General features: G+C 39.8%; 1 protein-coding gene across 2 annotated transcripts in view; it reads left to right on the top strand.

The window, feature by feature from the left end:
- The window catches only part of PIAS1 (protein inhibitor of activated STAT 1), a 59,709-nt gene that overhangs the window by 8,540 nt on the left and 38,481 nt on the right, over positions 1 to 12,688 (top strand). The window lies entirely within an intron of this gene.

The following is a 12,688-nucleotide window of genomic DNA, read 5'->3' as shown; positions in this document are numbered from 1 at the left end:
GTGAACCTAGTTTTGTTTGGCAATTTAGCATACGTGCAGTGCTCTTGCACGTACTCTCTTCCCCCCACCTTTTTTTTTCCTTATCTTTTCAGGTGAGCAGAGGCCAAATCCAATAGGGGTGATACCCTCATAATCTGAGGCACAAGAGCATGTTGAAAAAGTTGTGTGTACGAGAATGTTTTCAAATACGTTCATTCCTAGTACTGTTTCTTGAGACTCCCTTGACAAAATGATCTCACTTTTGTGCAGATGTTGTATCTTGTTTCCCTAGTGCAAAATAAGAATCTTCAAAAACAGTTCAAATATTTATGTAGATTTTCAGCATATTGAAAACTCTGTTAAAGAAACGGCTCTGCTCAAGCTATCTATGGCCGTTACTAGTGCACCTGTAATTATATTGCACCAAATTCAAAATAGTAGAAACTTCAGCAGTAATACAGAAACAAAATTGTTCTTTTCTTCAGTCGCATGTTGATTTAGCAGTGCCTCATCAGTGAATCTGCTGAGGCCGCTTGATGGCAGGACTTCAAATTTTTTAAATCAAATACCAGAACTGTTGTCAGTTTGAATTATAAGTATTTTAGATAATATTTTTCCAAAGAGTGCACACCCAGTTTTTTCATTCGGGTTTTAATTTTCACTTTTACCTCTTTGTTGTTAAAATGTGACTCTCTCAGTTGAGAAGCAGTGCTTTTATTAGCGCTCCTGACAAAATCACTTGGGTTTTTGAGGAAATGGCAAAAAAATAAACAATATGTATCATAAAGTGAAGCGTAAGAATATAAGAGTAGCTGTACTAGTTCAGGCCAAGGGTACTTCTAGCGCAGTATTGTCTCCAACAGCTCCCAGAAGTAAGTGCACAGGAAAGAGTAAAAACAGGACAAGCATGACAAATGCTACCACCTCCTTGCAGTACTCTCCCAGTTTCCAGCTGTTTTCAGCTCAGTCCCCTGTAAGGTCCCCTGACCCTGATAGGGGCTACTAGCCAGACAAACCAAATAAGTCTCTTTTCCCTGAGTGCTTGTCCAGAGTCCTCTTGAACCTGTATAAACTTATTTTGCTCACAATATTTTCATAAGCATTTCTGTTTTTCTGCTGTTTGCTGCATGAGGACTCTCCTCGCGTTGTTTTGAACCTGGCTAACTCCTACCAGCTTCATACAACGCTCACTGTATTTTTGTGAGAACAAACAATGAACAGTCGATCCCTATCTGATCTCTTTATGCTGTTCGTGGTTGTATAGATTTCTGTCTTATCCTTCCCCAAATTCTCTGTTTTCTAGGCTGAAGAAAACAGAGCCATTGCCATTGTTTAATAGGGAAGTCATGCTGTATTTCTGTTATCTTTCTGTGAACCTCTCTATCTCATGCATCTTTTTTTAAGATGAGGCAACCAAAGCCACCCATTCTTCCAGATCTCTTTGCACCAGTGATTTACACAGCGTATAATGATTTCTTATTTGTTCTCTGTTCCCTTTCCTTTAATTTCTAACACTGATTTGTGTGTTTGAGTGCTACTGAGCTGATGTTTTCATGTGTCTATTTATCTTGGGCCAAGAGCTTGCTCTGGAGTGGTAAAGGTCATCCAAGAGCCCGTCGTTTTATATGTGCAGCTAGGTCTCTCTTTCCCCATAGGCATCACTTTATTTTATGTCTATCGAATTGCTCCCTCACTCAGTGTGATAAGGTCCTTCTGCAGTTCTTCAGCCTGCCCTCCGTCCTTATAACCTTGTCATATCATCAGCAAACTTTGTCACCCCACTGCCTGTGCCCTTTTTGAGGTCATTAGCGGATAGGTAAAGCTACCTGTCTCCGCACAGGTCCCTGCGGAACTCCACCCATGACCTTCCTCTACTGCTTGATCTTTGAGCAGCTCGGACGTATTGGTAACAGGAAAATTTTAATTGAGCAGCAAGTTAAGGATAATCTGGCCTGTTTTTTTGATATTTATTAATGTTTTCAGAATAACCAGTTTGTGTGTGCAGACTGGGTTTTCATAGTTTCCCTAGACCTATACTATACTGTTGTTTCTAAACATACTTAGAACTCTGAGGTAGTGCCAAGCTGTTTGAAGGGGAAGCAGCAATGTGCTGAAATTTGTTTCCGATGTTCAGTTAACTAGAAAAGGGTGTTGTGTGTGTGTGTGTTTTTTTTTTTTTTTTAACGTGCCTTTGTGTTTCAGAGTACGTTCACATTGCTTAGTAAAGGGCTTGAGCTAAATAGCAGTTGATTAACTGCATTGGTTACTTTATTCCTCGGGCCTGTGCATGCTTGGTATATTGGTGTCTTAATTTTTGTTTTTCCCCCCGTACTGGACTGTCCTTTGCTTTGATATAGAAGCTGAGCAAGACTGGGAATTAGTTTGATGCTTACAGCATTCTTACCTCAACCAATGGAAGCAGAAGCTGCATGTTCTCTTTTGAACATACCAAGAGGCAAAAGGGAAAGGACACTTGAATTCTGAAATGCTGGACTGAAACCTAGAAAACGAGTCCCCTTGTTGCAAGAGCCTAAATAATTTTTTTTTTAAATGCTGTTGGCCCATATATGTAAAAAGGGATAGGCAGAAGATAAATTCATGAACATGTGAGAGTCATTCAGATGACATTAATGAGCGACAAAAGGCTTGTATATATGCAAATTCCTATTCAGAGTGGGATTTGGATGAGTGCGGTTAATGAGGTGGGGCAATAGTTTGGTCAGTAAAGATGAAAAGGAGCAGTGAATGAAACAGCATCCCCCCTTCTGCCCTCTGAGTGGGGTGGGAATCTGGAGAGGAGGCAGCTTACCCTAGTGTAAGGAAACTAAGGGAGTGTTTGTGTGTGCAGTGTTTACTGCAGAAACATTACACGCTTTCTGCTTTTTCACTTGGTCAGCATTTCTATAGAAAGTTGTCGCTTTTTCTATCAACGTTTTCTTAGGCAACTCTTTTGATTCTAGTTGTTCTGGTGACTAAAGCCAAGTTAAACGCAGTATCCTTTTTGCAGTTTACTTGCAGTATTTTTAATATATTTTAAAAGATAGGTGTGGCTACAATTTGTCCTATAAAATTTTGATGCCATCGAGTGGTTTGCTTCCATGCAGGGAAGGGGTTCTTGGGTGAATCGATTAGTTGAATGCAGTCTTATTTGGATTATAAGATAAACGTAGTGCTTAAAATATGAAGTGGCAGGGGAGGGGGACAGAGCGGCAGGCTGACGGGATTGGGTAATGAAATATGCCTCTTCCCACTGGGCAAGCTTCCTTAGAGCGTCTCGTTACAGCGTACCAGTGTGACTTTGAAAGAAATGTTCCTATAGGCCTTGTTTATGCTATACGTGGGCCAGGGAAATATTGCACAGGGAATATATTACTGGCTTTCTAACACATGGTTGAATGTTTTGTCCTGGGTTTAAGTGTTGCTAACTAATGGGTTCTTAAGCACTGCGCATTTGTCTTTTGAGCCTACAGGTAACACAAAGCAGTTAATTTTTCTGTTGCAGGCAACAGTGGGAGGTGGGAGGACAAGCTGGCCTAAATTCTGAGGGGGTGAGGTAGGAGTGGGAGTCCAGGAACTGTTTTGTCCAGATTCCCGGCCTCGCATAATGGATACCTTCTCTGTCTGCCTCTGCTGGCTGGTGTCATTTGAGACTGTTGTCTTTATCCTCCTTTGAATTCTGAAGAAAAGCAGGAAGGTCAGCTTCCTCTGCTATTATTCCATCATCATCTTTTGTTTTTACATAGTGGGAAGCAGAAACCAATCATTGTGGGTGATATGAAAACCTTAGCTTCCTGCTTTCTCTTTTTTTGTCCCCATGTCTCTTTTTAGATGTCTTTCCCAGGATATGCATTCAGCGTTTGGCACTGCCGCTGCCCGCTGCTTTCTTTTCCAAGCTGCACTGATACTTGGAATGAAATCAGTGCGATTCTTAACAATTGTAGTTCTAGTGTCCTGAGTAGCAGCCAAAGAAGTCATCAATGTCTCGTTAGCTTGACTGACCTAGGGTCCTGAATCCTTCTCAGTGGGAGCTAGATTGAGTAGCAACAGAGTAAGATTTGGAAACAGCAGACAGACTTCTGACTGCAGGCATTTTCACCTGGTTTTGGACAAGAGACCTAAGATTGAGGGTTTTGCACCCAGTTACTGATTCATCTTTGGTATTAATAAATGTATTTTGGTGCTTTAAAATCAGTCTAGCTCAATATCTGATATCAATGTCAATTCCATGTCATATTATTGCATGTAATAAATAATTCCATTTTTAGTGTGCCTGTTCAATTAGGAATAAATTAGGCTTTGGTGTACGTTAATCTATATAAACAGAGGTCATACCTGTAATTAGCATTCCCCACTGTGCTCTCTCTGACAGACAGTAAGCTCTTCAGCGTCTGAAAAATCAACTTCTCTTGAATTATTAGGAGGCCACATGTGGTTCAAGCATAGCTTTCTTGCTAATGCTTTGCTATTTATGTGGCTTCTCTGTATTTCAGATACCTTGATGAGAGATAAAATGAGTTAGCATAGATGAGAGAGTGATTTTACTAGATGGCTTTTGGATCTAGTTGCATATGTAACCCTACGTGCTCCTATGATACAGGCATGGGTAGTCATATGCCACTGATGAACCGTTCCCAGATTTATGCCTGCATCTCCACCTCTGTCCCTGTTTCTGAGGTTTACAGTATGTTTTTTGAAACTTTTTTGACATTTTGGAGTGTCGAAAGGATCAGATATGTTGTACGTCTTGCTCATAGTTCTTGAGTCCCATCTTTGATTCCTCTTTCAGTTCTGAAAAATACTCTGTTATCCAGCCTACTGGTTTTCTGCAAATCTGTTTACTTGACTGTAGCTGCACAAAGACCTGCCCGTAGTGATCCCTGAGGTTTTTCTTCTGGACTGATATATCAGCAACATAGTAAAACACATTAGAAATTCAGGCTTTCCTTCAGATCTTACTACTTTGTGTTTAGTAACTTTGAATTTCACATGCAGTTATCTCCTAACCTGCTGAAGTTGGTCTCGGGCTAGAAGTCATGTCAACATGTGAGTGCTATCTCTTGGCTTTGCTTTTAGGCTGGTATTGGAGTTTATTCATGTGCAGATGCTTCTGTAAAATATAAAAGGGTAATAATTCTCCCCTGACTAACTCAAATAGTTGAAAGTTTCAGACGTGCAAGTTCTTTCTCTAAATGTAGTAAAAAGTATTGCTGTCCCTCTTGTCCCCACCTTGTCTCTCTTATGTCCTCTGGTTGTTATGGCCACTAAATTGATAGATAAGAGATGGAATGCAGAGGAGCGGCTCCCAGATAACTGGTGATGCTTAAACAAGAAAATACTTAATCGTCGAAGAACAGAGAAAGGACCGTTAGTCCTGTTAACAAACATCCAGGTCTATTTTTTTTTTTTTTTCTAGGAAGGGCTAGGGTTAACCAAGCAGAATGAAAAGAACTCGGACCACCTCCCCTGCTTCATAAAAATGGCTTTGTTTCAGAAATTAGTAGAGGAAAGGCAAGAGAGTGGGTGTCTTGCCTTGAAAGAAGAGGAAGACTTGAACGGAGAAAACACTGATCTCTGTACCATATGAAGGCTTATGGAAAACTGTATTAAAGGAAGGGTTTATAGAACTTTACTGGAACAAGCTTGAAATCATTACTTCACCCAAGAACAGAGAGGAGCTTGATGCTCATCTGTGTTATGAGAAGGTTGATGTGTGAAACTTGAGGCTTCCCTCAATTTCATGCTATATTATTCAGTCTTCACAGAACTGGTGAGATGATATTTTATTTATATGGTACATCTTGCCTGATACTCTGAGGGAGTAATACAAAAGGAAAAATTCTTGGTATTGTTCAAGCTTCTGATTCATCTTTATGACTTACTGCTTTATGACTATTTAACAAAAAGGTGCACTTTGGCTTTCTTATGTACCTCTTATTAAAAAAAAAATTGAGGATTGTAATGGAAACCTTTTAAAATAAAGAAATTACATGCAAAGTGACTAGCTTTTTAAAAAAGGCTACATGGATGTCAGTATGATTGCTTGGTGGCATATTTGTTTTCAGCTTATTGACACAGTGGGAACTTTTGGCTCCATCGCGTATTTCTGCCGTAACAATTAAGACTAATTGTTAATAGTAATAAATTATTATTCTCAGTGGACAAGTGTTAGAAAGGAACAGGGTATTTGGCCAGTGTATTTCATAAGTATTTGTTGTCAGCAGATTTATTTCATTTGGGTTTCATTTCTGGCTTGGGAAAGGGAAATCTTTTAATGGTAAATTATTGAGCATTTCCCCTACCTGACGTTTTACCCAGTCTCTTAATCTCCTTCCCTTCCTCCTTTCCCCTCCCCCTTCCATCCTTCCTCAGCTGTTGTTCTGGGTGGGGTTTTTAACCATTGTTCCACCCTCTTCTATAGTCATGTGGTTACAGATAAAAGCAGTACCAGATGTTGTCTTGCATCTTATGAGATGGTGTAAGAACAAGGTGATATGATGAGTGGAACACTATGCAAAGGCTTATGCAGCTGCTGTGGCCTTGCCTGTGCCGGCAGTTAGGACTGTTTCTCTCCTTCGCTCTGCGCGTGGATGCTCCTGGTGCCGTGGGGCTTGCCATTCCAGAATCGCGCTTTTCACACTGTGTGGTGTGCTGACCAGAGCCTGGGAGCGCTTCTTTCAGAACGAAACTTTGTGGGAAGGGTTGCTTTAAAGAGACTAGTTTTGTCACGTTCTGCTTTGCTAAATCTTTGTTTGTTTGTTAGACCCCCCACAAGAGAGTTGTGAACGGATACTCCACTTTGTTTTCTGGTTTTCCCTCTCTTGGGGCATTAACACAGCAATTGGTTACTTTTAAGAGAAAGGAGAATCAGTTATACACTAGCTTAAACCTGCTGTTCGGTACTTTACAAATTGGTGTTCAAATTTAATGTGATAGTTGATTAAAACTTTTTTAGCTAGTAATAGTAGTCAATGATGACATAGTCTGTCTCCTGTATTGCTGCTTAGGAAAATGGGACAAGCAAGGAAAAAAAAATCTGCATGTAATCTAAAAATGCTTTGGTCTGTTTGTATAATTTCATACCGTAAAGAGGTATCGCGTTTGAAGCTAAGTAAATAGTAAAACCTTTATTTGCAAAGGACAGATGTGTAAATTCTTCAACACGTGATGATAACTTATTGAATATGGAGAATAGATCACTTCAGTTCTCTGTACAGAAGTAAAAAGATGGGGGGGGTCTGGTGTTTGTTTGTTTGTTTTTTAAACCTTTGAGGAAAACATGCATTGGTATTATGGCAATAGTTTGTTGTAATCAAATGATGCTTAAGTTGACTAGCAAATGTGAAGAAATAGTGTCTGTTGATATAGTGGAGATTTAACTTGCTGTTACAGGCAAACATAAAAACTGAATGTAGGAATAACCTTTAAATTGCTATATGTGTTGCTATTAAGAGGTTCTTTAAGCTTCTCATGGAGGCCTTCTCTTTATCCTTGTTGCAGTGTGGGTTCACATTCATTGAATTCCAGGTGCATTCTCATCCGGCAGAGGTTTTAGTTCAGCTTTCCTTTAAAATTGACTACTAAAAAGCTACTTTCCTTAAGGTGGATACTTAAGATATTTAGAGAGTAACCAGAGCTTAATTCTCTAGTATTCTACTGGAAAAATTATGATTAACGTTACTCTTATTTAGTAGATTCCCTATCCATAAATCCCAAATCAGTCAAACTGTTTATATAACCATTGTTTTTGTGTGTTAATTGCATATGAAGGCATAATTCATTTTTTTTCTTTTAAACTTAAAATCATCTGGGGAGAAAAATGTGTGTTTGTCCTCCTATATGGCTTCCCAAAGTTGAGATATCTTGATTTTAATTTTTTTTTTTTAATAGTAAGGGACAAGCTTTCAGACTAATGTAGGTAACGTATACAGCATTCAGTATTTTGATTATATCAATGCAGACATTTTGTATTATACATTAGAGAGACTGTAATAACATATACTGTCTGTAGTGAGTTCTTTGCACAGCTGTTTATGGTGTGCTTGGGCTACACTGAAGCTTATTGCACAGGAGTTAAGCTCTTCTGTCAGCTAGTTGAAAGGCTTAGTTAAGGATAAGACGTTCTCAATAAAAATAAATTTGTGTGGCAATGACCCTCTCCCAAATAGCTGAAATAATTGTCTTCATTATTAGCCTTACTGGTATAAGCTCTTTGTCTTTACAGAGGTGCATTGTTTTGTGTCCAGAGATTGTCTAAATTAGTATTTTTGCAACTACTTGTCATGAAAATTATGCTAGTGGATAGCTGCGTGAAAATAATTCCCATCTGCATAGCTAAATACACAAGGCGCAATTAAGTTTGAGTGTGGCTAAAAAGATTCGAGTCTCCAAGAACTGAAATAAAGATTACTACTGTGTCAGCAATCTTATTTAATACCAAAAGCGGTAATATAGTTCACCTAGTGAATAAAATCTCTTGAGAACGATGAAACTTTTGTTACGGATTAAGATAAAATGTGACTGACTTTAAATCAAGTGCAACTTAGAATTGACTGAAGTCTCTGGCAGACTTCCTCCAGCAAATCTGGCTGTAGCGGTTTGGACAAGCCCTGGCTCTCCATCCTGCGTCTCTGCTCCCGCAGTGGGCTGATGCAGCCAGGAAGGCAGGGCAGATTGTGGTTCGGTACCTCAGCTGCTCCGGTTTGCAATCCACTGTATTTAAAACAAAGCAGAACATCCCTCCCGCCCCCAAATCAGTGTTTTAAGTGTTCAAGCGCTGAACTGGTGTTTTGGGACATGGGCAGTCCCAGTCTGCTGATTCTCTGTTACAGAGGCACTACTTTGTTAGTGTTCTTGTATGAAATAGTATTGCTCTGACCAAACTTGCCAAATTTGAGGGTAATCGAGTTTTATTCTGCAGCCGGCACAACAGATATAAGCAAGCAGCATTTGCCAGTAGCATGTAAGAAAAATGTCCTTGTTTGTACTAGTTGATCAGCAAAGTTCAACGAACAGTTACCTGGTTATGATATACGTGAAGTTATCGTATGAACTGTATGCGAAAGGATGATGGTAGCAAGTTGTAGGACCTCTTGACCACAAGTCAATTTAGAATGAAATGCTACAATTTTTAGGGGGTCTTTTCACTGCCAGAGATTCCTGTTAAGTAGCGTTAGAAGCTGCTTGAAGCTGAGCTTCTTTGGGTAGATTGGTTCAAGGATCATATTGTTTATACTAAAAGATATGCAACCATATCATTAACAAGGAAACATATCATTTGTGAACACGATAAAGTAAATAACACCTGACTTCTTAAGCTTTGAAGTGTACTTTCTCTGCTAGCATGGGAAGAAGTATGTTAGCCAGAGAAAATCACGAACATCGTGTTTGAACCTAAGAAGCCCATGTATACAGAAGATACTAACAGTAGGTCAATGCAGGCTATTTTTGGCATTTACAGTATATGGAAATCATTTAGTTGATGATTTTTTAATTGATTACAGTTTATTGCTGGCTAGATTAATGCATAGATTTGGTGAGGATATGATTGTGAAGTGTTCTTTATGAGCACAAATATACTGTGTAAATATAGAGTTGCTTTGATTAAGAAATATTCTATCTTCTTACGTTTGTAATAAAAGGCAAATAATGTTTGTACCTGCTACTAGTTTGTACCTATTCTTTTAACGCTACCCTGCCTGCCAAAACATTGTACGTATCACAGTAGAAGAGATCTGAGTTTTTCAGTGTGAAAACCAATAGCCTCCTTAGAGGTTATTGTATGTTGCATATTTATTACTGTTCTTCTGTGCTTTTGCCTCCCTTCCATATTGAATTACTGTAATGTCAACGTTTTAGTGTTCTGGCTGCATTAGACAAATGCAGGAAGTTACAACCTGTCACAGCGGGACTTGAGCTTCCATGAATTGGCTGTTTTACTCCCTCGTGCAGATTTTCAGTAGACTGATTCCAGTTTTTATAGTTTAGCCTTGATAGCTTCCTTGTATGTCTTGCAGATAGAATTTAGGACTAGGGAATGTGGCTTCATAAGAGAAGGGAATATTTTTACCTTCATGGTCTCCTCTTTTCACAAATCTTAAGAGTGTCTGGGATTCCAAGAATTTAAGTCTTTGTAACTCTGGAGACGTGAACAGATCTCAGCTGCAGCTCATGTGTAGCTTTCTTCTCAAGAAGTTTTATATCATGGTTTATAGAGGCTGTTCATAGCATGCAAGAACTTTCGGCAAAATCCTGTATTTTTACAGCTGGATGTTGGAGGTGTACTGAGATGAATTCAAGACCATTTCCATACTAATCTAATGCTTCCTCTTGGCTTTTGTAAGAAACAAAGAACAATTTTGAAGATTTTTTTTTTTTAAACCCTATTATAGAAGTGCATTGTGGAATTCTTGGATTAGTAATTTGCTGCTTGTTTTATAAGGGGGGAATTTCCATTTGCATTCTCTTTTAAAACAGTTTTTGAACAGTGCCAGTGGTAAATGTGTCCGTGTGGTTAACATGAGGTGCAGTTAGAGCCCGATCCGTCTGGATGCTGGGGCTGAAGGTGCTGTGCAGCACGTCAGTGTGGGTGTTTCTTGGGTGAAGCATGCAAAACCGCACAGCAGCGTAGTCAGAAGGTGTAGTTTTTCCTTGTGCTTTGCCTTTGTAAATTACTTGCTGCAGTGCTTGCTCTCTTCCCCAAGAATGGCTCTTTACTTCAGAGACTATTAATAAACTGCTGCTAATCACAACAGGGTGTCTAGTAACAGAAGAAATTCACTGTTATTGCCTTAAATTCCTAATTTTATACAGGTGACCTTCCATTTGATATCCCTATTTGGCTTTTTCCTTCTTTTCCTTTTTCCTCTCTTCTCCCACCTTCTAACTAGTGTTTGAGGCAGTTTTTTTTTTTCTTTTTTCCTCCCCTCCTTCCACGTTAATGGTTGGAGAATTATGGAGAACCTGTTGTATAGCTGTAGGCATAAAGTGTGGTGTGGTATGTAGCCAAATGCTTCTTGTTGTGCTGGCGAATGTTTTGAATGTATTTTGGAGCTATTCACAGCTTCTAGGTATCATAAGCATCCGGAAATAACTCGTTAAATTCTCCAGATAGATCCCTTGGCTGATTACTGGAGATGTAGAAATACCCTTTCTAGAAAGCATTCATCTACTTTTTGGGGCTCCTAAGGTTGCCACTGATAGCTGAGTCTACTGCTTTGAAGACCGTATCTTGTGATGTTAGTGTTTGTGACCAATTTTGCAGTATTATCCATCATGCTGTCCTATGGACATTGCCTCAATTTGTTTACAACCAAAACAGAACAAAACAAACCCCAGAAAACAGACTGTCTGTTTTTTACCTCCCAGGTAAAGGTACTGGCCCTCCTTTCAAAAAAAGAAAAAAGTGAAGGCTCGCCATTTGTGGTTCTGGATCTTAGCGGATAACCTGCATTTGATCCTTTTTTGGGCACTGGGACTTGCAGCTTGTCCTCCTACACTTCAAGCCAGTTTTTTAGCCTTCCCCTATTTTCCAGTCCAGAAATAGTGTTCTCTGCCTGAATCTAGTTGTTTTTTAGCTATACTTTTGTGCATCATGCCAGCTAGACCAGCTACACAGGATTATCCAGTTTCTTATCCATAAGCACTAACACTTGGATTTTATTTATTTTTAAACTTAACTACCAGCCTTCATAGAACAGTGGGAAAAGGTCCAATTTGTGAGTGCAGTCCTCTTTGGGGTCTCGCCTATTAACCTGGGCTAATGGCTGGATTTCTTTAGCCAGGAAGCTGCCTGGGCCTGGGCATCTTGCCTCTGTTGGTGGAATAACTTGGCTTGTGTGGAAAATAATCCTTTAAAAATAAGCGTGGGCTTATTTTCCATGCAGAAGGAATCAAAGTAAATGACTGTGAACGCTGACTGCTGTGTGACTGTTTTCTAGATGTTTTTTCTCTAGCATGTAAGGTTCTTAGTAAGGTGGTTACTCTGAATGCCTGAGTAGCATTTACAGAGCAAAATAATTCTGTTGTGTGGCATGGATACAATTCTCCAGCCTGACAGGCTTGTTTATTGAGAGACCTTGGTGTGCCAAGACCTATGGCATGTGCACTGACGTCACATGACGCTTTTTGGTTTGTGGTCCCGTTGTGGAAGTCTTAGACAAAGCTCTAGTTCCTTCTTATCTCAAATGTAGCTAGATACTATTTTTTGTTTTGGGGGCTTACACAATTTTTATATCTTATATTTAGATAAACATCAATTTTACTTAAGAAAAAGCAATTTTGTTGAAAGAGACAGCTGTAGGTAGAACATCTTTTCATACTGATAGTTACAGGAGAGAAGTAGGTGCGTGATGTGTTAGCCAAGGGAGCTCCCTTGGATGCTGCTCCTGGAATGCTTTTACATCTTTAAGCTTTTTTCCCCTTATTGATTATTTGAAGTAGGCGGACAAAGGAAGTGTCCGTGTTTCCAGCTGGGTTGTTTTGGAGGTGTGTTCCCTCAATGAAAAAATGCGGGGATGCACCTGCTCACGTGGCTGCAGCACGAGCTGAACCAAAGGGTTGGGCTGATGCGATCTGGTGGGGCGGGAAGTGACACAGGTTTGGGAAGTGTGGAACGTTAACGTGGCCTCTTGGAACACCTCGGTGCCGCTCCTGGCTGCCGCGCACAATCCAGTCACCTGTCATCAGGCAGCACCATCCTCTGTGGGCTTTG

The sequence above is a fragment of the Struthio camelus genome, chromosome 12, assembly GCF_040807025.1.
Source record: "Struthio camelus isolate bStrCam1 chromosome 12, bStrCam1.hap1, whole genome shotgun sequence".
Lineage (NCBI taxonomy): Eukaryota > Metazoa > Chordata > Aves > Struthioniformes > Struthionidae > Struthio > Struthio camelus.
This window is presented reverse-complemented; position numbering and strand designations above follow the sequence as displayed.